The following is an 18,885-nucleotide window of genomic DNA, read 5'->3' as shown; positions in this document are numbered from 1 at the left end:
AAAGGGCGATTCTCCAATGGTCAGTCATCAAAGCCACATTCAAGAGATTGCCTCCAGTGTGCTGCTCAGTGTTGCAGTGCTGTAATCAAACAAGAAAATCTTCTAATATGCTGTCAACTTGCTGGAAAAATAATTCCAAAAAAAAAAAGACAACATTTTGAAAACAGAGGGATCAATGATGTGGAGGCGTATGGAAATCTTCTCTGAAGAGTCCAGTCCCAAAATGGCTCCAAAAGTCTACAACACGGCGTATTCCCAGGTGGTCACCCAGCCAGGTACTGACGCCGCCCAACAGGACTTGACTTCGGTGATCGGACGAGAACCGGTACGTTCCCTGTGGTGTGGTCGTAGACGAAAGAAACAACTCAAACCTTGCCCAATTGCTTGGACTCTCTTTTAAGTCTCTTAGAAGGAAGGCCTTTAATTGCTGTTGTGATGAATTTCCAATTACGTCTCGGCTACTTAACCCAGAGATTCCAAAGCCAGCTAAGACTTCAAATCACAAAAGGGCGATTCTCCAATGGTCAGTCATCAAAGCCACATTCAAGAGATTGCCTCCAGTGTGCTGCTCAGTGTTGCAGTGCTGTAATCAAACAAGAAAATCTTCTAATATGCTGTCAACTTGCTGGAAAAATAATTCCAAAAAAAAAAAGACAACATTTTGAAAACAGAGGGATCAATGATGTGGAGGCGTATGGAAATCTTCTCTGAAGAGTCCAGTCCCAAAATGGCTCCAAAAGTCTACAACACGGCGTATTCCCAGGTGGTCACCCAGCCAGGTACTGACGCCGCCCAACAGGACTTGACTTCGGTGATCGGACGAGAACCGGTACGTTCCCTGTGGTGTGGTCGTAGACGAAAGAAACAACTCAAACCTTGCCCAATTGCTTGGACTCTCTTTTAAGTCTCTTAGAAGGAAGGCCTTTAATTGCTGTTGTGATGAATTTCCAATTACGTCTCGGCTACTTAACCCAGAGATTCCAAAGCCAGCTAAGACTTCAAATCACAAAAGGGCGATTCTCCAATGGTCAGTCATCAAAGCCACATTCAAGAGATTGCCTCCAGTGTGCTGCTCAGTGTTGCAGTGCTGTAATCAAACAAGAAAATCTTCTAATATGCTGTCAACTTGCTGGAAAAATAATTCCAAAAAAAAAAAGACAACATTTTGAAAACAGAGGGATCAATGATGTGGAGGCGTATGGAAATCTTCTCTGAAGAGTCCAGTCCCAAAATGGCTCCAAAAGTCTACAACACGGCGTATTCCCAGGTGGTCACCCAGCCAGGTACTGACGCCGCCCAACAGGACTTGACTTCGGTGATCGGACGAGAACCGGTACGTTCCCTGTGGTGTGGTCGTAGACGAAAGAAACAACTCAAACCTTGCCCAATTGCTTGGACTCTCCTTTAAGTCTCTTAGAAGGAAGGCCTTTAATTGCTGTTGTGATGAATTTCCAATTACGTCTCGGCTACTTAACCCAGAGATTCCAAAGCCAGCTAAGACTTCAAATCACAAAAGGGCGATTCTCCAATGGTAATTCATCAAAGCCACATTCAAGAGATTGCCTCCAGTGTGCTGCTCAGTGTTGCAGTGCTGTAATCAAACAAGAAAATCTTCTAATATGCTGTCAACTTGCTGGAAAAATAATTCCAAAAAAAAAAAGACAACATTTTGAAAACAGAGGGATCAATGATGTGGAGGCGTATGGAAATCTTCTCTGAAGAGTCCAGTCCCAAAATGGCTCCAAAAGTCTACAACACGGCGTATTCCCAGGTGGTCACCCAGCCAGGTACTGACGCCGCCCAACAGGACTTGACTTCGGTGATCGGACGAGAACCGGTACGTTCCCTGTGGTGTGGTCGTAGACGAAAGAAACAACTCAAACCTTGCCCAATTGCTTGGACTCTCTTTTAAGTCTCTTAGAAGGAAGGCCTTTAATTGCTGTTGTCATGAATTTCCAATTACGTCTCGGCTACTTAACCCAGAGATTCCAAAGCCAGCTAAGACTTCAAATCACAAAAGGGCGATTCTCCAATGGTCAGTCATCAAAGCCACATTCAAGAGATTGCCTCCAGTGTGCTGCTCAGTGTTGCAGTGCTGTAATCAAACAAGAAAATCTTCTAATATGCTGTCAACTTGCTGGAAAAATAATTCCAAAAAAAAAAGACAACATTTTGAAAACAGAGGGATCAATGATGTGGAGGCGTATGGAAATCTTCTCTGAAGAGTCCAGTCCCAAAATGGCTCCAAAAGTCTACAACACGGCGTATTCCCAGGTGGTCACCCAGCCAGGTACTGACGCCGCCCAACAGGACTTGACTTCGGTGATCGGACGAGAACCGGTACGTTCCCTGTGGTGTGGTCGTAGACGAAAGAAACAACTCAAACCTTGCCCAATTGCTTGGACTCTCTTTTAAGTCTCTTAGAAGGAAGGCCTTTAATTGCTGTTGTGATGAATTTCCAATTACGTCTCGGCTACTTAACCCAGAGATTCCAAAGCCAGCTAAGACTTCAAATCACAAAAGGGCGATTCTCCAATGGTCAGTCATCAAAGCCACATTCAAGAGATTGCCTCCAGTGTGCTGCTCAGTGTTGCAGTGCTGTAATCAAACAAGAAAATCTTCTAATATGCTGTCAACTTGCTGGAAAAATAATTCCAAAAAAAAAAAGACAACATTTTGAAAACAGAGGGATCAATGATGTGGAGGCGTATGGAAATCTTCTCTGAAGAGTCCAGTCCCAAAATGGCTCCAAAAGTCTACAACACGGCGTATTCCCAGGTGGTCACCCAGCCAGGTACTGACGCCGCCCAACAGGACTTGACTTCGGTGATCGGACGAGAACCGGTACGTTCCCTGTGGTGTGGTCGTAGACGAAAGAAACAACTCAAACCTTGCCCAATTGCTTGGACTCTCTTTTAAGTCTCTTAGAAGGAAGGCCTTTAATTGCTGTTGTCATGAATTTCCAATTACGTCTCGGCTACTTAACCCAGAGATTCCAAAGCCAGCTAAGACTTCAAATCACAAAAGGGCGATTCTCCAATGGTCAGTCATCAAAGCCACATTCAAGAGATTGCCTCCAGTGTGCTGCTCAGTGTTGCAGTGCTGTAATCAAACAAGAAAATCTTCTAATATGCTGTCAACTTGCTGGAAAAATAATTCCAAAAAAAAAAAGACAACATTTTGAAAACAGAGGGATCAATGATGTGGAGGCGTATGGAAATCTTCTCTGAAGAGTCCAGTCCCAAAATGGCTCCAAAAGTCTACAACACGGCGTATTCCCAGGTGGTCACCCAGCCAGGTACTGACGCCGCCCAACAGGACTTGACTTCGGTGATCGGACGAGAACCGGTACGTTCCCTGTGGTGTGGTCGTAGACGAAAGAAACAACTCAAACCTTGCCCAATTGCTTGGACTCTCTTTTAAGTCTCTTAGAAGGAAGGCCTTTAATTGCTGTTGTGATGAATTTCCAATTACGTCTCGGCTACTTAACCCAGAGATTCCAAAGCCAGCTAAGACTTCAAATCACAAAAGGGCGATTCTCCAATGGTCAGTCATCAAAGCCACATTCAAGAGATTGCCTCCAGTGTGCTGCTCAGTGTTGCAGTGCTGTAATCAAACAAGAAAATCTTCTAATATGCTGTCAACTTGCTGGAAAAATAATTCCAAAAAAAAAAGACAACATTTTGAAAACAGAGGGATCAATGATGTGGAGGCGTATGGAAATCTTCTCTGAAGAGTCCAGTCCCAAAATGGCTCCAAAAGTCTACAACACGGCGTATTCCCAGGTGGTCACCCAGCCAGGTACTGACGCCGCCCAACAGGACTTGACTTCAGTGATCGGACGAGAACCGGTACGTTCCCTGTGGTGTGGTCGTAGACGAAAGAAACAACTCAAACCTTGCCCAATTGCTTGGACTCTCTTTTAAGTCTCTTAGAAGGAAGGCCTTTAATTGCTGTTGTGATGAATTTCCAATTACGTCTCGGCTACTTAACCCAGAGATTCCAAAGCCAGCTAAGACTTCAAATCACAAAAGGGCGATTCTCCAATGGTCAGTCATCAAAGCCACATTCAAGAGATTGCCTCCAGTGTGCTGCTCAGTGTTGCAGTGCTGTAATCAAACAAGAAAATCTTCTAATATGCTGTCAACTTGCTGGAAAAATAATTCCAAAAAAAAAAGACAACATTTTGAAAACAGAGGGATCAATGATGTGGAGGCGTATGGAAATCTTCTCTGAAGAGTCCAGTCCCAAAATGGCTCCAAAAGTCTACAACACGGCGTATTCCCAGGTGGTCACCCAGCCAGGTACTGACGCCGCCCAACAGGACTTGACTTCGGTGATCGGACGAGAACCGGTACGTTCCCTGTGGTGTGGTCGTAGACGAAAGAAACAACTCAAACCTTGCCCAATTGCTTGGACTCTCTTTTAAGTCTCTTAGAAGGAAGGCCTTTAATTGCTGTTGTCATGAATTTCCAATTACGTCTCGGCTACTTAACCCAGAGATTCCAAAGCCAGCTAAGACTTCAAATCACAAAAGGGCGATTCTCCAATGGTCAGTCATCAAAGCCGCATTCAAGAGATTGCCTCCAGTGTGCTGCTCAGTGTTGCAGTGCTGTAATCAAACAAGAAAATCTTCTAATATGCTGTCAACTTGCTGGAAAAATAATTCCAAAAAAAAAAAGACAACATTTTGAAAACAGAGGGATCAATGATGTGGAGGCGTATGGAAATCTTCTCTGAAGAGTCCAGTCCCAAAATGGCTCCAAAAGTCTACAACACGGCGTATTCCCAGGTGGTCACCCAGCCAGGTACTGACGCCGCCCAACAGGACTTGACTTCGGTGATCGGACGAGAACCGGTACGTTCCCTGTGGTGTGGTCGTAGACGAAAGAAACAACTCAAACCTTGCCCAATTGCTTGGACTCTCTTTTAAGTCTCTTAGAAGGAAGGCCTTTAATTGCTGTTGTGATGAATTTCCAATTACGTCTCGGCTACTTAACCCAGAGATTCCAAAGCCAGCTAAGACTTCAAATCACAAAAGGGCGATTCTCCAATGGTCAGTCATCAAAGCCACATTCAAGAGATTGCCTCCAGTGTGCTGCTCAGTGTTGCAGTGCTGTAATCAAACAAGAAAATCTTCTAATATGCTGTCAACTTGCTGGAAAAATAATTCCAAAAAAAAAAAGACAACATTTTGAAAACAGAGGGATCAATGATGTGGAGGCGTATGGAAATCTTCTCTGAAGAGTCCAGTCCCAAAATGGCTCCAAAAGTCTACAACACGGCGTATTCCCAGGTGGTCACCCAGCCAGGTACTGACGCCGCCCAACAGGACTTGACTTCGGTGATCGGACGAGAACCGGTACGTTCCCTGTGGTGTGGTCGTAGACGAAAGAAACAACTCAAACCTTGCCCAATTGCTTGGACTCTCTTTTAAGTCTCTTAGAAGGAAGGCCTTTAATTGCTGTTGTGATGAATTTCCAATTACGTCTCGGCTACTTAACCCAGAGATTCCAAAGCCAGCTAAGACTTCAAATCACAAAAGGGCGATTCTCCAATGGTCAGTCATCAAAGCCACATTCAAGAGATTGCCTCCAGTGTGCTGCTCAGTGTTGCAGTGCTGTAATCAAACAAGAAAATCTTCTAATATGCTGTCAACTTGCTGGAAAAATAATTCCAAAAAAAAAAGACAACATTTTGAAAACAGAGGGATCAATGATGTGGAGGCGTATGGAAATCTTCTCTGAAGAGTCCAGTCCCAAAATGGCTCCAAAAGTCTACAACACGGCGTATTCCCAGGTGGTCACCCAGCCAGGTACTGACGCCGCCCAACAGGACTTGACTTCAGTGATCGGACGAGAACCGGTACGTTCCCTGTGGTGTGGTCGTAGACGAAAGAAACAACTCAAACCTTGCCCAATTGCTTGGACTCTCTTTTAAGTCTCTTAGAAGGAAGGCCTTTAATTGCTGTTGTGATGAATTTCCAATTACGTCTCGGCTACTTAACCCAGAGATTCCAAAGCCAGCTAAGACTTCAAATCACAAAAGGGCGATTCTCCAATGGTCAGTCATCAAAGCCACATTCAAGAGATTGCCTCCAGTGTGCTGCTCAGTGTTGCAGTGCTGTAATCAAACAAGAAAATCTTCTAATATGCTGTCAACTTGCTGGAAAAATAATTCCAAAAAAAAAAAGACAACATTTTGAAAACAGAGGGATCAATGATGTGGAGGCGTATGGAAATCTTCTCTGAAGAGTCCAGTCCCAAAATGGCTCCAAAAGTCTACAACACGGCGTATTCCCAGGTGGTCACCCAGCCAGGTACTGACGCCGCCCAACAGGACTTGACTTCGGTGATCGGACGAGAACCGGTACGTTCCCTGTGGTGTGGTCGTAGACGAAAGAAACAACTCAAACCTTGCCCAATTGCTTGGACTCTCTTTTAAGTCTCTTAGAAGGAAGGCCTTTAATTGCTGTTGTGATGAATTTCCAATTACGTCTCGGCTACTTAACCCAGAGATTCCAAAGCCAGCTAAGACTTCAAATCACAAAAGGGCGATTCTCCAATGGTCAGTCATCAAAGCCACATTCAAGAGATTGCCTCCAGTGTGCTGCTCAGTGTTGCAGTGCTGTAATCAAACAAGAAAATCTTCTAATATGCTGTCAACTTGCTGGAAAAATAATTCCAAAAAAAAAAGACAACATTTTGAAAACAGAGGGATCAATGATGTGGAGGCGTATGGAAATCTTCTCTGAAGAGTCCAGTCCCAAAATGGCTCCAAAAGTCTACAACACGGCGTATTCCCAGGTGGTCACCCAGCCAGGTACTGACGCCGCCCAACAGGACTTGACTTCGGTGATCGGACGAGAACCGGTACGTTCCCTGTGGTGTGGTCGTAGACGAAAGAAACAACTCAAACCTTGCCCAATTGCTTGGACTCTCTTTTAAGTCTCTTAGAAGGAAGGCCTTTAATTGCTGTTGTCATGAATTTCCAATTACGTCTCGGCTACTTAACCCAGAGATTCCAAAGCCAGCTAAGACTTCAAATCACAAAAGGGCGATTCTCCAATGGTCAGTCATCAAAGCCGCATTCAAGAGATTGCCTCCAGTGTGCTGCTCAGTGTTGCAGTGCTGTAATCAAACAAGAAAATCTTCTAATATGCTGTCAACTTGCTGGAAAAATAATTCCAAAAAAAAAAAGACAACATTTTGAAAACAGAGGGATCAATGATGTGGAGGCGTATGGAAATCTTCTCTGAAGAGTCCAGTCCCAAAATGGCTCCAAAAGTCTACAACACGGCGTATTCCCAGGTGGTCACCCAGCCAGGTACTGACGCCGCCCAACAGGACTTGACTTCGGTGATCGGACGAGAACCGGTACGTTCCCTGTGGTGTGGTCGTAGACGAAAGAAACAACTCAAACCTTGCCCAATTGCTTGGACTCTCTTTTAAGTCTCTTAGAAGGAAGGCCTTTAATTGCTGTTGTGATGAATTTCCAATTACGTCTCGGCTACTTAACCCAGAGATTCCAAAGCCAGCTAAGACTTCAAATCACAAAAGGGCGATTCTCCAATGGTCAGTCATCAAAGCCACATTCAAGAGATTGCCTCCAGTGTGCTGCTCAGTGTTGCAGTGCTGTAATCAAACAAGAAAATCTTCTAATATGCTGTCAACTTGCTGGAAAAATAATTCCAAAAAAAAAAAGACAACATTTTGAAAACAGAGGGATCAATGATGTGGAGGCGTATGGAAATCTTCTCTGAAGAGTCCAGTCCCAAAATGGCTCCAAAAGTCTACAACACGGCGTATTCCCAGGTGGTCACCCAGCCAGGTACTGACGCCGCCCAACAGGACTTGACTTCGGTGATCGGACGAGAACCGGTACGTTCCCTGTGGTGTGGTCGTAGACGAAAGAAACAACTCAAACCTTGCCCAATTGCTTGGACTCTCTTTTAAGTCTCTTAGAAGGAAGGCCTTTAATTGCTGTTGTGATGAATTTCCAATTACGTCTCGGCTACTTAACCCAGAGATTCCAAAGCCAGCTAAGACTTCAAATCACAAAAGGGCGATTCTCCAATGGTCAGTCATCAAAGCCACATTCAAGAGATTGCCTCCAGTGTGCTGCTCAGTGTTGCAGTGCTGTAATCAAACAAGAAAATCTTCTAATATGCTGTCAACTTGCTGGAAAAATAATTCCAAAAAAAAAAAGACAACATTTTGAAAACAGAGGGATCAATGATGTGGAGGCGTATGGAAATCTTCTCTGAAGAGTCCAGTCCCAAAATGGCTCCAAAAGTCTACAACACGGCGTATTCCCAGGTGGTCACCCAGCCAGGTACTGACGCCGCCCAACAGGACTTGACTTCGGTGATCGGACGAGAACCGGTACGTTCCCTGTGGTGTGGTCGTAGACGAAAGAAACAACTCAAACCTTGCCCAATTGCTTGGACTCTCTTTTAAGTCTCTTAGAAGGAAGGCCTTTAATTGCTGTTGTGATGAATTTCCAATTACGTCTCGGCTACTTAACCCAGAGATTCCAAAGCCAGCTAAGACTTCAAATCACAAAAGGGCGATTCTCCAATGGTCAGTCATCAAAGCCACATTCAAGAGATTGCCTCCAGTGTGCTGCTCAGTGTTGCAGTGCTGTAATCAAACAAGAAAATCTTCTAATATGCTGTCAACTTGCTGGAAAAATAATTCCAAAAAAAAAAGACAACATTTTGAAAACAGAGGGATCAATGATGTGGAGGCGTATGGAAATCTTCTCTGAAGAGTCCAGTCCCAAAATGGCTCCAAAAGTCTACAACACGGCGTATTCCCAGGTGGTCACCCAGCCAGGTACTGACGCCGCCCAACAGGACTTGACTTCGGTGATCGGACGAGAACCGGTACGTTCCCTGTGGTGTGGTCGTAGACGAAAGAAACAACTCAAACCTTGCCCAATTGCTTGGACTCTCTTTTAAGTCTCTTAGAAGGAAGGCCTTTAATTGCTGTTGTGATGAATTTCCAATTACGTCTCGGCTACTTAACCCAGAGATTCCAAAGCCAGCTAAGACTTCAAATCACAAAAGGGCGATTCTCCAATGGTCAGTCATCAAAGCCACATTCAAGAGATTGCCTCCAGTGTGCTGCTCAGTGTTGCAGTGCTGTAATCAAACAAGAAAATCTTCTAATATGCTGTCAACTTGCTGGAAAAATAATTCCAAAAAAAAAAAAGACAACATTTTGAAAACAGAGGGATCAATGATGTGGAGGCGTATGGAAATCTTCTCTGAAGAGTCCAGTCCCAAAATGGCTCCAAAAGTCTACAACACGGCGTATTCCCAGGTGGTCACCCAGCCAGGTACTGACGCCGCCCAACAGGACTTGACTTCGGTGATCGGACGAGAACCGGTACGTTCCCTGTGGTGTGGTCGTAGACGAAAGAAACAACTCAAACCTTGCCCAATTGCTTGGACTCTCTTTTAAGTCTCTTAGAAGGAAGGCCTTTAATTGCTGTTGTCATGAATTTCCAATTACGTCTCGGCTACTTAACCCAGAGATTCCAAAGCCAGCTAAGACTTCAAATCACAAAAGGGCGATTCTCCAATGGTCAGTCATCAAAGCCACATTCAAGAGATTGCCTCCAGTGTGCTGCTCAGTGTTGCAGTGCTGTAATCAAACAAGAAAATCTTCTAATATGCTGTCAACTTGCTGGAAAAATAATTCCAAAAAAAAAAAGACAACATTTTGAAAACAGAGGGATCAATGATGTGGAGGCGTATGGAAATCTTCTCTGAAGAGTCCAGTCCCAAAATGGCTCCAAAAGTCTACAACACGGCGTATTCCCAGGTGGTCACCCAGCCAGGTACTGACGCCGCCCAACAGGACTTGACTTCGGTGATCGGACGAGAACCGGTACGTTCCCTGTGGTGTGGTCGTAGACGAAAGAAACAACTCAAACCTTGCCCAATTGCTTGGACTCTCTTTTAAGTCTCTTAGAAGGAAGGCCTTTAATTGCTGTTGTGATGAATTTCCAATTACGTCTCGGCTACTTAACCCAGAGATTCCAAAGCCAGCTAAGACTTCAAATCACAAAAGGGCGATTCTCCAATGGTCAGTCATCAAAGCCACATTCAAGAGATTGCCTCCAGTGTGCTGCTCAGTGTTGCAGTGCTGTAATCAAACAAGAAAATCTTCTAATATGCTGTCAACTTGCTGGAAAAATAATTCCAAAAAAAAAAAGACAACATTTTGAAAACAGAGGGATCAATGATGTGGAGGCGTATGGAAATCTTCTCTGAAGAGTCCAGTCCCAAAATGGCTCCAAAAGTCTACAACACGGCGTATTCCCAGGTGGTCACCCAGCCAGGTACTGACGCCGCCCAACAGGACTTGACTTCGGTGATCGGACGAGAACCGGTACGTTCCCTGTGGTGTGGTCGTAGACGAAAGAAACAACTCAAACCTTGCCCAATTGCTTGGACTCTCTTTTAAGTCTCTTAGAAGGAAGGCCTTTAATTGCTGTTGTGATGAATTTCCAATTACGTCTCGGCTACTTAACCCAGAGATTCCAAAGCCAGCTAAGACTTCAAATCACAAAAGGGCGATTCTCCAATGGTCAGTCATCAAAGCCACATTCAAGAGATTGCCTCCAGTGTGCTGCTCAGTGTTGCAGTGCTGTAATCAAACAAGAAAATCTTCTAATATGCTGTCAACTTGCTGGAAAAATAATTCCAAAAAAAAAAAGACAACATTTTGAAAACAGAGGGATCAATGATGTGGAGGCGTATGGAAATCTTCTCTGAAGAGTCCAGTCCCAAAATGGCTCCAAAAGTCTACAACACGGCGTATTCCCAGGTGGTCACCCAGCCAGGTACTGACGCCGCCCAACAGGACTTGACTTCGGTGATCGGACGAGAACCGGTACGTTCCCTGTGGTGTGGTCGTAGACGAAAGAAACAACTCAAACCTTGCCCAATTGCTTGGACTCTCTTTTAAGTCTCTTAGAAGGAAGGCCTTTAATTGCTGTTGTGATGAATTTCCAATTACGTCTCGGCTACTTAACCCAGAGATTCCAAAGCCAGCTAAGACTTCAAATCACAAAAGGGCGATTCTCCAATGGTAATTCATCAAAGCCACATTCAAGAGATTGCCTCCAGTGTGCTGCTCAGTGTTGCAGTGCTGTAATCAAACAAGAAAATCTTCTAATATGCTGTCAACTTGCTGGAAAAATAATTCCAAAAAAAAAAAAGACAACATTTTGAAAACAGAGGGATCAATGATGTGGAGGCGTATGGAAATCTTCTCTGAAGAGTCCAGTCCCAAAATGGCTCCAAAAGTCTACAACACGGCGTATTCCCAGGTGGTCACCCAGCCAGGTACTGACGCCGCCCAACAGGACTTGACTTCGGTGATCGGACGAGAACCGGTACGTTCCCTGTGGTGTGGTCGTAGACGAAAGAAACAACTCAAACCTTGCCCAATTGCTTGGACTCTCTTTTAAGTCTCTTAGAAGGAAGGCCTTTAATTGCTGTTGTGATGAATTTCCAATTACGTCTCGGCTACTTAACCCAGAGATTCCAAAGCCAGCTAAGACTTCAAATCACAAAAGGGCGATTCTCCAATGGTCAGTCATCAAAGCCACATTCAAGAGATTGCCTCCAGTGTGCTGCTCAGTGTTGCAGTGCTGTAATCAAACAAGAAAATCTTCTAATATGCTGTCAACTTGCTGGAAAAATAATTCCAAAAAAAAAAGACAACATTTTGAAAACAGAGGGATCAATGATGTGGAGGCGTATGGAAATCTTCTCTGAAGAGTCCAGTCCCAAAATGGCTCCAAAAGTCTACAACACGGCGTATTCCCAGGTGGTCACCCAGCCAGGTACTGACGCCGCCCAACAGGACTTGACTTCGGTGATCGGACGAGAACCGGTACGTTCCCTGTGGTGTGGTCGTAGACGAAAGAAACAACTCAAACCTTGCCCAATTGCTTGGACTCTCTTTTAAGTCTCTTAGAAGGAAGGCCTTTAATTGCTGTTGTGATGAATTTCCAATTACGTCTCGGCTACTTAACCCAGAGATTCCAAAGCCAGCTAAGACTTCAAATCACAAAAGGGCGATTCTCCAATGGTCAGTCATCAAAGCCACATTCAAGAGATTGCCTCCAGTGTGCTGCTCAGTGTTGCAGTGCTGTAATCAAACAAGAAAATCTTCTAATATGCTGTCAACTTGCTGGAAAAATAATTCCAAAAAAAAAAAGACAACATTTTGAAAACAGAGGGATCAATGATGTGGAGGCGTATGGAAATCTTCTCTGAAGAGTCCAGTCCCAAAATGGCTCCAAAAGTCTACAACACGGCGTATTCCCAGGTGGTCACCCAGCCAGGTACTGACGCCGCCCAACAGGACTTGACTTCGGTGATCGGACGAGAACCGGTACGTTCCCTGTGGTGTGGTCGTAGACGAAAGAAACAACTCAAACCTTGCCCAATTGCTTGGACTCTCTTTTAAGTCTCTTAGAAGGAAGGCCTTTAATTGCTGTTGTGATGAATTTCCAATTACGTCTCGGCTACTTAACCCAGAGATTCCAAAGCCAGCTAAGACTTCAAATCACAAAAGGGCGATTCTCCAATGGTCAGTCATCAAAGCCACATTCAAGAGATTGCCTCCAGTGTGCTGCTCAGTGTTGCAGTGCTGTAATCAAACAAGAAAATCTTCTAATATGCTGTCAACTTGCTGGAAAAATAATTCCAAAAAAAAAAGACAACATTTTGAAAACAGAGGGATCAATGATGTGGAGGCGTATGGAAATCTTCTCTGAAGAGTCCAGTCCCAAAATGGCTCCAAAAGTCTACAACACGGCGTATTCCCAGGTGGTCACCCAGCCAGGTACTGACGCCGCCCAACAGGACTTGACTTCAGTGATCGGACGAGAACCGGTACGTTCCCTGTGGTGTGGTCGTAGACGAAAGAAACAACTCAAACCTTGCCCAATTGCTTGGACTCTCTTTTAAGTCTCTTAGAAGGAAGGCCTTTAATTGCTGTTGTGATGAATTTCCAATTACGTCTCGGCTACTTAACCCAGAGATTCCAAAGCCAGCTAAGACTTCAAATCACAAAAGGGCGATTCTCCAATGGTCAGTCATCAAAGCCACATTCAAGAGATTGCCTCCAGTGTGCTGCTCAGTGTTGCAGTGCTGTAATCAAACAAGAAAATCTTCTAATATGCTGTCAACTTGCTGGAAAAATAATTCCAAAAAAAAAAAGACAACATTTTGAAAACAGAGGGATCAATGATGTGGAGGCGTATGGAAATCTTCTCTGAAGAGTCCAGTCCCAAAATGGCTCCAAAAGTCTACAACACGGCGTATTCCCAGGTGGTCACCCAGCCAGGTACTGACGCCGCCCAACAGGACTTGACTTCGGTGATCGGACGAGAACCGGTACGTTCCCTGTGGTGTGGTCGTAGACGAAAGAAACAACTCAAACCTTGCCCAATTGCTTGGACTCTCTTTTAAGTCTCTTAGAAGGAAGGCCTTTAATTGCTGTTGTGATGAATTTCCAATTACGTCTCGGCTACTTAACCCAGAGATTCCAAAGCCAGCTAAGACTTCAAATCACAAAAGGGCGATTCTCCAATGGTCAGTCATCAAAGCCACATTCAAGAGATTGCCTCCAGTGTGCTGCTCAGTGTTGCAGTGCTGTAATCAAACAAGAAAATCTTCTAATATGCTGTCAACTTGCTGGAAAAATAATTCCAAAAAAAAAAGACAACATTTTGAAAACAGAGGGATCAATGATGTGGAGGCGTATGGAAATCTTCTCTGAAGAGTCCAGTCCCAAAATGGCTCCAAAAGTCTACAACACGGCGTATTCCCAGGTGGTCACCCAGCCAGGTACTGACGCCGCCCAACAGGACTTGACTTCAGTGATCGGACGAGAACCGGTACGTTCCCTGTGGTGTGGTCGTAGACGAAAGAAACAACTCAAACCTTGCCCAATTGCTTGGACTCTCTTTTAAGTCTCTTAGAAGGAAGGCCTTTAATTGCTGTTGTGATGAATTTCCAATTACGTCTCGGCTACTTAACCCAGAGATTCCAAAGCCAGCTAAGACTTCAAATCACAAAAGGGCGATTCTCCAATGGTCAGTCATCAAAGCCACATTCAAGAGATTGCCTCCAGTGTGCTGCTCAGTGTTGCAGTGCTGTAATCAAACAAGAAAATCTTCTAATATGCTGTCAACTTGCTGGAAAAATAATTCCAAAAAAAAAAAGACAACATTTTGAAAACAGAGGGATCAATGATGTGGAGGCGTATGGAAATCTTCTCTGAAGAGTCCAGTCCCAAAATGGCTCCAAAAGTCTACAACACGGCGTATTCCCAGGTGGTCACCCAGCCAGGTACTGACGCCGCCCAACAGGACTTGACTTCGGTGATCGGACGAGAACCGGTACGTTCCCTGTGGTGTGGTCGTAGACGAAAGAAACAACTCAAACCTTGCCCAATTGCTTGGACTCTCTTTTAAGTCTCTTAGAAGGAAGGCCTTTAATTGCTGTTGTGATGAATTTCCAATTACGTCTCGGCTACTTAACCCAGAGATTCCAAAGCCAGCTAAGACTTCAAATCACAAAAGGGCGATTCTCCAATGGTCAGTCATCAAAGCCACATTCAAGAGATTGCCTCCAGTGTGCTGCTCAGTGTTGCAGTGCTGTAATCAAACAAGAAAATCTTCTAATATGCTGTCAACTTGCTGGAAAAATAATTCCAAAAAAAAAAGACAACATTTTGAAAACAGAGGGATCAATGATGTGGAGGCGTATGGAAATCTTCTCTGAAGAGTCCAGTCCCAAAATGGCTCCAAAAGTCTACAACACGGCGTATTCCCAGGTGGTCACCCAGCCAGGTACTGACGCCGCCCAACAGGACTTGACTTCGGTGATCGGACGAGAACCGGTACGTTCCCTGTGGTGTGGTCGTAGACGAAAGAAACAACTCAAACCTTGCCCAATTGCTTGGACTCTCTTTTAAGTCTCTTAGAAGGAAGGCCTTTAATTGCTGTTGTGATGAATTTCCAATTACGTCTCGGCTACTTAACCCAGAGATTCCAAAGCCAGCTAAGACTTCAAATCACAAAAGGGCGATTCTCCAATGGTCAGTCATCAAAGCCACATTCAAGAGATTGCCTCCAGTGTGCTGCTCAGTGTTGCAGTGCTGTAATCAAACAAGAAAATCTTCTAATATGCTGTCAACTTGCTGGAAAAATAATTCCAAAAAAAAAAAGACAACATTTTGAAAACAGAGGGATCAATGATGTGGAGGCGTATGGAAATCTTCTCTGAAGAGTCCAGTCCCAAAATGGCTCCAAAAGTCTACAACACGGCGTATTCCCAGGTGGTCACCCAGCCAGGTACTGACGCCGCCCAACAGGACTTGACTTCGGTGATCGGACGAGAACCGGTACGTTCCCTGTGGTGTGGTCGTAGACGAAAGAAACAACTCAAACCTTGCCCAATTGCTTGGACTCTCTTTTAAGTCTCTTAGAAGGAAGGCCTTTAATTGCTGTTGTGATGAATTTCCAATTACGTCTCGGCTACTTAACCCAGAGATTCCAAAGCCAGCTAAGACTTCAAATCACAAAAGGGCGATTCTCCAATGGTCAGTCATCAAAGCCACATTCAAGAGATTGCCTCCAGTGTGCTGCTCAGTGTTGCAGTGCTGTAATCAAACAAGAAAATCTTCTAATATGCTGTCAACTTGCTGGAAAAATAATTCCAAAAAAAAAAAGACAACATTTTGAAAACAGAGGGATCAATGATGTGGAGGCGTATGGAAATCTTCTCTGAAGAGTCCAGTCCCAAAATGGCTCCAAAAGTCTACAACACGGCGTATTCCCAGGTGGTCACCCAGCCAGGTACTGACGCCGCCCAACAGGACTTGACTTCGGTGATCGGACGAGAACCGGTACGTTCCCTGTGGTGTGGTCGTAGACGAAAGAAACAACTCAAACCTTGCCCAATTGCTTGGACTCTCTTTTAAGTCTCTTAGAAGGAGGGCCTTTAATTGCTGTTGTGATGAATTTCCAATTACGTCTCGGCTACTTAACCCAGAGATTCCAAAGCCAGCTAAGACTTCAAATCACAAAAGGGCGATTCTCCAATGGTCAGTCATCAAAGCCACATTCAAGAGATTGCCTCCAGTGTGCTGCTCAGTGTTGCAGTGCTGTAATCAAACAAGAAAATCTTCTAATATGCTGTCAACTTGCTGGAAAAATAATTCCAAAAAAAAAAAGACAACATTTTGAAAACAGAGGGATCAATGATGTGGAGGCGTATGGAAATCTTCTCTGAAGAGTCCAGTCCCAAAATGGCTCCAAAAGTCTACAACACGGCGTATTCCCAGGTGGTCACCCAGCCAGGTACTGACGCCGCCCAACAGGACTTGACTTCGGTGATCGGACGAGAACCGGTACGTTCCCTGTGGTGTGGTCGTAGACGAAAGAAACAACTCAAACCTTGCCCAATTGCTTGGACTCTCTTTTAAGTCTCTTAGAAGGAAGGCCTTTAATTGCTGTTGTGATGAATTTCCAATTACGTCTCGGCTACTTAACCCAGAGATTCCAAAGCCAGCTAAGACTTCAAATCACAAAAGGGCGATTCTCCAATGGTCAGTCATCAAAGCCACATTCAAGAGATTGCCTCCAGTGTGCTGCTCAGTGTTGCAGTGCTGTAATCAAACAAGAAAATCTTCTAATATGCTGTCAACTTGCTGGAAAAATAATTCCAAAAAAAAAAGACAACATTTTGAAAACAGAGGGATCAATGATGTGGAGGCGTATGGAAATCTTCTCTGAAGAGTCCAGTCCCAAAATGGCTCCAAAAGTCTACAACACGGCGTATTCCCAGGTGGTCACCCAGCCAGGTACTGACGCCGCCCAACAGGACTTGACTTCGGTGATCGGACGAGAACCGGTACGTTCCCTGTGGTGTGGTCGTAGACGAAAGAAACAACTCAAACCTTGCCCAATTGCTTGGACTCTCTTTTAAGTCTCTTAGAAGGAAGGCCTTTAATTGCTGTTGTGATGAATTTCCAATTACGTCTCGGCTACTTAACCCAGAGATTCCAAAGCCAGCTAAGACTTCAAATCACAAAAGGGCGATTCTCCAATGGTCAGTCATCAAAGCCACATTCAAGAGATTGCCTCCAGTGTGCTGCTCAGTGTTGCAGTGCTGTAATCAAACAAGAAAATCTTCTAATATGCTGTCAACTTGCTGGAAAAATAATTCCAAAAAAAAAAAGACAACATTTTGAAAACAGAGGGATCAATGATGTGGAGGCGTATGGAAATCTTCTCTGAAGAGTCCAGTCCCAAAATGGCTCCAAAAGTCTACAACACGGCGTATTCCCAGGTGGTCACCCAGCCAGGTACTGACGCCGCCCAACAGGACTTGACTTCGGTGATCGGACGAGAACCGGTACGTTCCCTGTGGTGTGGTCGTAGACGAAAGAAACAACTCAAACCTTGCCCAATTGCTTGGACTCTCTTTTAAGTCTCTTAGAAGGAAGGCCTTTAATTGCTGTTGTGATGAATTTCCAATTACGTCTCGGCTACTTAACCCAGAGATTCCAAAGCCAGCTAAGACTTCAAATCACAAAAGGGCGATTCTCCAATGGTCAGTCATCAAAGCCACATTCAAGAGATTGCCTCCAGTGTGCTGCTCAGTGTTGCAGTGCTGTAATCAAACAAGAAAATCTTCTAATATGCTGTCAACTTGCTGGAAAAATAATTCCAAAAAAAAAAAGACAACATTTTGAAAACAGAGGGATCAATGATGTGGAGGCGTATGGAAATCTTCTCTGAAGAGTCCAGTCCCAAAATGGCTCCAAAAGTCTACAACACGGCGTATTCCCAGGTGGTCACCCAGCCAGGTACTGACGCCGCCCAACAGGACTTGACTTCGGTGATCGGACGAGAACCGGTACGTTCCCTGTGGTGTGGTCGTAGACGAAAGAAACAACTCAAACCTTGCCCAATTGCTTGGACTCTCCTTTAAGTCTCTTAGAAGGAAGGCCTTTAATTGCTGTTGTGATGAATTTCCAATTACGTCTCGGCTACTTAACCCAGAGATTCCAAAGCCAGCTAAGACTTCAAATCACAAAAGGGCGATTCTCCAATGGTAATTCATCAAAGCCACATTCAAGAGATTGCCTCCAGTGTGCTGCTCAGTGTTGCAGTGCTGTAATCAAACAAGAAAATCTTCTAATATGCTGTCAACTTGCTGGAAAAATAATTCCAAAAAAAAAAAGACAACATTTTGAAAACAGAGGGATCAATGATGTGGAGGCGTATGGAAATCTTCTCTGAAGAGTCCAGTCCCAAAATGGCTCCAAAAGTCTACAACACGGCGTATTCCCAGGTGGTCACCCAGCCAGGTACTGACGCCGCCCAACAGGACTTGACTTCGGTGATCGGACGAGAACCGGTACGTTCCCTGTGGTGTGGTCGTAGACGAAAGAAACAACTCAAACCTTGCCCAATTGCTTGGACTCTCTTTTAAGTCTCTTAGAAGGAAGGCCTTTAATTGCTGTTGTGATGAATTTCCAATTACGTCTCGGCTACTTAACCCAGAGATTCCAAAGCCAGCTAAGACTTCAAATCACAAAAGGGCGATTCTCCAATGGTCAGTCATCAAAGCCACATTCAAGAGATTGCCTCCAGTGTGCTGCTCAGTGTTGCAGTGCTGTAATCAAACAAGAAAATCTTCTAATATGCTGTCAACTTGCTGGAAAAATAATTCCAAAAAAAAAAAGACAACATTTTGAAAACAGAGGGATCAATGATGTGGAGGCGTATGGAAATCTTCTCTGAAGAGTCCAGTCCCAAAATGGCTCCAAAAGTCTACAACAC

General features: G+C 44.6%; 37 non-coding genes across 37 annotated transcripts; all 37 read right to left on the bottom strand.

Annotated features, from left to right (window-relative positions):
• Positions 1 to 234: 234 nt before the first annotated feature.
• Positions 235 to 353, bottom strand: LOC145473484 (5S ribosomal RNA). The gene has a single exon (XR_014044658.1). It is a non-coding gene; the product is annotated as a 5S ribosomal RNA (ribosomal RNA).
• A 385-nt stretch (positions 354 to 738) lies between these two features.
• LOC145473483 (5S ribosomal RNA) lies at positions 739 to 857 on the bottom strand. The gene has a single exon (XR_014044657.1). It is a non-coding gene; the product is annotated as a 5S ribosomal RNA (ribosomal RNA).
• Positions 858 to 1,242: 385 nt separating this feature from the next.
• Positions 1,243 to 1,361, bottom strand: LOC145473482 (5S ribosomal RNA). The gene has a single exon (XR_014044656.1). It is a non-coding gene; the product is annotated as a 5S ribosomal RNA (ribosomal RNA).
• A 385-nt stretch (positions 1,362 to 1,746) lies between these two features.
• On the bottom strand, positions 1,747 to 1,865 carry LOC145473481 (5S ribosomal RNA). Its single transcript, XR_014044655.1, has one exon. It is a non-coding gene; the product is annotated as a 5S ribosomal RNA (ribosomal RNA).
• A 384-nt stretch (positions 1,866 to 2,249) lies between these two features.
• Positions 2,250 to 2,368, bottom strand: LOC145473480 (5S ribosomal RNA). Its single transcript, XR_014044654.1, has one exon. It is a non-coding gene; the product is annotated as a 5S ribosomal RNA (ribosomal RNA).
• Positions 2,369 to 2,753: 385 nt separating this feature from the next.
• LOC145473479 (5S ribosomal RNA) lies at positions 2,754 to 2,872 on the bottom strand. Its single transcript, XR_014044653.1, has one exon. It is a non-coding gene; the product is annotated as a 5S ribosomal RNA (ribosomal RNA).
• Positions 2,873 to 3,257: 385 nt separating this feature from the next.
• Positions 3,258 to 3,376, bottom strand: LOC145473478 (5S ribosomal RNA). The gene has a single exon (XR_014044652.1). It is a non-coding gene; the product is annotated as a 5S ribosomal RNA (ribosomal RNA).
• A 384-nt stretch (positions 3,377 to 3,760) lies between these two features.
• LOC145473450 (5S ribosomal RNA) lies at positions 3,761 to 3,879 on the bottom strand. The gene has a single exon (XR_014044628.1). It is a non-coding gene; the product is annotated as a 5S ribosomal RNA (ribosomal RNA).
• A 384-nt stretch (positions 3,880 to 4,263) lies between these two features.
• On the bottom strand, positions 4,264 to 4,382 carry LOC145473477 (5S ribosomal RNA). Its single transcript, XR_014044651.1, has one exon. It is a non-coding gene; the product is annotated as a 5S ribosomal RNA (ribosomal RNA).
• A 385-nt stretch (positions 4,383 to 4,767) lies between these two features.
• On the bottom strand, positions 4,768 to 4,886 carry LOC145473474 (5S ribosomal RNA). The gene has a single exon (XR_014044649.1). It is a non-coding gene; the product is annotated as a 5S ribosomal RNA (ribosomal RNA).
• Positions 4,887 to 5,271: 385 nt separating this feature from the next.
• LOC145473473 (5S ribosomal RNA) lies at positions 5,272 to 5,390 on the bottom strand. The gene has a single exon (XR_014044648.1). It is a non-coding gene; the product is annotated as a 5S ribosomal RNA (ribosomal RNA).
• Positions 5,391 to 5,774: 384 nt separating this feature from the next.
• On the bottom strand, positions 5,775 to 5,893 carry LOC145473449 (5S ribosomal RNA). The gene has a single exon (XR_014044627.1). It is a non-coding gene; the product is annotated as a 5S ribosomal RNA (ribosomal RNA).
• A 385-nt stretch (positions 5,894 to 6,278) lies between these two features.
• LOC145473472 (5S ribosomal RNA) lies at positions 6,279 to 6,397 on the bottom strand. The gene has a single exon (XR_014044647.1). It is a non-coding gene; the product is annotated as a 5S ribosomal RNA (ribosomal RNA).
• A 384-nt stretch (positions 6,398 to 6,781) lies between these two features.
• LOC145473471 (5S ribosomal RNA) lies at positions 6,782 to 6,900 on the bottom strand. The gene has a single exon (XR_014044646.1). It is a non-coding gene; the product is annotated as a 5S ribosomal RNA (ribosomal RNA).
• Positions 6,901 to 7,285: 385 nt separating this feature from the next.
• LOC145473470 (5S ribosomal RNA) lies at positions 7,286 to 7,404 on the bottom strand. The gene has a single exon (XR_014044645.1). It is a non-coding gene; the product is annotated as a 5S ribosomal RNA (ribosomal RNA).
• A 385-nt stretch (positions 7,405 to 7,789) lies between these two features.
• On the bottom strand, positions 7,790 to 7,908 carry LOC145473469 (5S ribosomal RNA). Its single transcript, XR_014044644.1, has one exon. It is a non-coding gene; the product is annotated as a 5S ribosomal RNA (ribosomal RNA).
• Positions 7,909 to 8,293: 385 nt separating this feature from the next.
• On the bottom strand, positions 8,294 to 8,412 carry LOC145473468 (5S ribosomal RNA). The gene has a single exon (XR_014044643.1). It is a non-coding gene; the product is annotated as a 5S ribosomal RNA (ribosomal RNA).
• Positions 8,413 to 8,796: 384 nt separating this feature from the next.
• On the bottom strand, positions 8,797 to 8,915 carry LOC145473467 (5S ribosomal RNA). The gene has a single exon (XR_014044642.1). It is a non-coding gene; the product is annotated as a 5S ribosomal RNA (ribosomal RNA).
• A 386-nt stretch (positions 8,916 to 9,301) lies between these two features.
• On the bottom strand, positions 9,302 to 9,420 carry LOC145473466 (5S ribosomal RNA). Its single transcript, XR_014044641.1, has one exon. It is a non-coding gene; the product is annotated as a 5S ribosomal RNA (ribosomal RNA).
• A 385-nt stretch (positions 9,421 to 9,805) lies between these two features.
• Positions 9,806 to 9,924, bottom strand: LOC145473465 (5S ribosomal RNA). Its single transcript, XR_014044640.1, has one exon. It is a non-coding gene; the product is annotated as a 5S ribosomal RNA (ribosomal RNA).
• Positions 9,925 to 10,309: 385 nt separating this feature from the next.
• Positions 10,310 to 10,428, bottom strand: LOC145473463 (5S ribosomal RNA). Its single transcript, XR_014044638.1, has one exon. It is a non-coding gene; the product is annotated as a 5S ribosomal RNA (ribosomal RNA).
• A 385-nt stretch (positions 10,429 to 10,813) lies between these two features.
• LOC145473462 (5S ribosomal RNA) lies at positions 10,814 to 10,932 on the bottom strand. Its single transcript, XR_014044637.1, has one exon. It is a non-coding gene; the product is annotated as a 5S ribosomal RNA (ribosomal RNA).
• Positions 10,933 to 11,318: 386 nt separating this feature from the next.
• On the bottom strand, positions 11,319 to 11,437 carry LOC145473461 (5S ribosomal RNA). The gene has a single exon (XR_014044636.1). It is a non-coding gene; the product is annotated as a 5S ribosomal RNA (ribosomal RNA).
• Positions 11,438 to 11,821: 384 nt separating this feature from the next.
• On the bottom strand, positions 11,822 to 11,940 carry LOC145473460 (5S ribosomal RNA). Its single transcript, XR_014044635.1, has one exon. It is a non-coding gene; the product is annotated as a 5S ribosomal RNA (ribosomal RNA).
• Positions 11,941 to 12,325: 385 nt separating this feature from the next.
• On the bottom strand, positions 12,326 to 12,444 carry LOC145473459 (5S ribosomal RNA). Its single transcript, XR_014044634.1, has one exon. It is a non-coding gene; the product is annotated as a 5S ribosomal RNA (ribosomal RNA).
• Positions 12,445 to 12,828: 384 nt separating this feature from the next.
• On the bottom strand, positions 12,829 to 12,947 carry LOC145473448 (5S ribosomal RNA). Its single transcript, XR_014044626.1, has one exon. It is a non-coding gene; the product is annotated as a 5S ribosomal RNA (ribosomal RNA).
• A 385-nt stretch (positions 12,948 to 13,332) lies between these two features.
• Positions 13,333 to 13,451, bottom strand: LOC145473458 (5S ribosomal RNA). Its single transcript, XR_014044633.1, has one exon. It is a non-coding gene; the product is annotated as a 5S ribosomal RNA (ribosomal RNA).
• Positions 13,452 to 13,835: 384 nt separating this feature from the next.
• Positions 13,836 to 13,954, bottom strand: LOC145473447 (5S ribosomal RNA). The gene has a single exon (XR_014044625.1). It is a non-coding gene; the product is annotated as a 5S ribosomal RNA (ribosomal RNA).
• Positions 13,955 to 14,339: 385 nt separating this feature from the next.
• LOC145473457 (5S ribosomal RNA) lies at positions 14,340 to 14,458 on the bottom strand. The gene has a single exon (XR_014044632.1). It is a non-coding gene; the product is annotated as a 5S ribosomal RNA (ribosomal RNA).
• Positions 14,459 to 14,842: 384 nt separating this feature from the next.
• Positions 14,843 to 14,961, bottom strand: LOC145473456 (5S ribosomal RNA). The gene has a single exon (XR_014044631.1). It is a non-coding gene; the product is annotated as a 5S ribosomal RNA (ribosomal RNA).
• Positions 14,962 to 15,346: 385 nt separating this feature from the next.
• LOC145473452 (5S ribosomal RNA) lies at positions 15,347 to 15,465 on the bottom strand. Its single transcript, XR_014044630.1, has one exon. It is a non-coding gene; the product is annotated as a 5S ribosomal RNA (ribosomal RNA).
• A 385-nt stretch (positions 15,466 to 15,850) lies between these two features.
• On the bottom strand, positions 15,851 to 15,969 carry LOC145473441 (5S ribosomal RNA). The gene has a single exon (XR_014044619.1). It is a non-coding gene; the product is annotated as a 5S ribosomal RNA (ribosomal RNA).
• Positions 15,970 to 16,354: 385 nt separating this feature from the next.
• On the bottom strand, positions 16,355 to 16,473 carry LOC145473499 (5S ribosomal RNA). Its single transcript, XR_014044672.1, has one exon. It is a non-coding gene; the product is annotated as a 5S ribosomal RNA (ribosomal RNA).
• A 384-nt stretch (positions 16,474 to 16,857) lies between these two features.
• On the bottom strand, positions 16,858 to 16,976 carry LOC145473487 (5S ribosomal RNA). Its single transcript, XR_014044661.1, has one exon. It is a non-coding gene; the product is annotated as a 5S ribosomal RNA (ribosomal RNA).
• A 385-nt stretch (positions 16,977 to 17,361) lies between these two features.
• LOC145473476 (5S ribosomal RNA) lies at positions 17,362 to 17,480 on the bottom strand. Its single transcript, XR_014044650.1, has one exon. It is a non-coding gene; the product is annotated as a 5S ribosomal RNA (ribosomal RNA).
• A 385-nt stretch (positions 17,481 to 17,865) lies between these two features.
• LOC145473464 (5S ribosomal RNA) lies at positions 17,866 to 17,984 on the bottom strand. Its single transcript, XR_014044639.1, has one exon. It is a non-coding gene; the product is annotated as a 5S ribosomal RNA (ribosomal RNA).
• A 385-nt stretch (positions 17,985 to 18,369) lies between these two features.
• On the bottom strand, positions 18,370 to 18,488 carry LOC145473435 (5S ribosomal RNA). The gene has a single exon (XR_014044613.1). It is a non-coding gene; the product is annotated as a 5S ribosomal RNA (ribosomal RNA).
• Between the last annotated feature and the right edge of the window lie 397 nt (positions 18,489 to 18,885).

Source organism: Orbicella franksi, unplaced genomic scaffold (genome assembly GCF_964199315.1).
Source record: "Orbicella franksi unplaced genomic scaffold, jaOrbFran1.1 SCAFFOLD_244, whole genome shotgun sequence".
NCBI classification, from domain to species: domain Eukaryota; kingdom Metazoa; phylum Cnidaria; class Anthozoa; order Scleractinia; family Merulinidae; genus Orbicella; species Orbicella franksi.
This window is presented reverse-complemented; position numbering and strand designations above follow the sequence as displayed.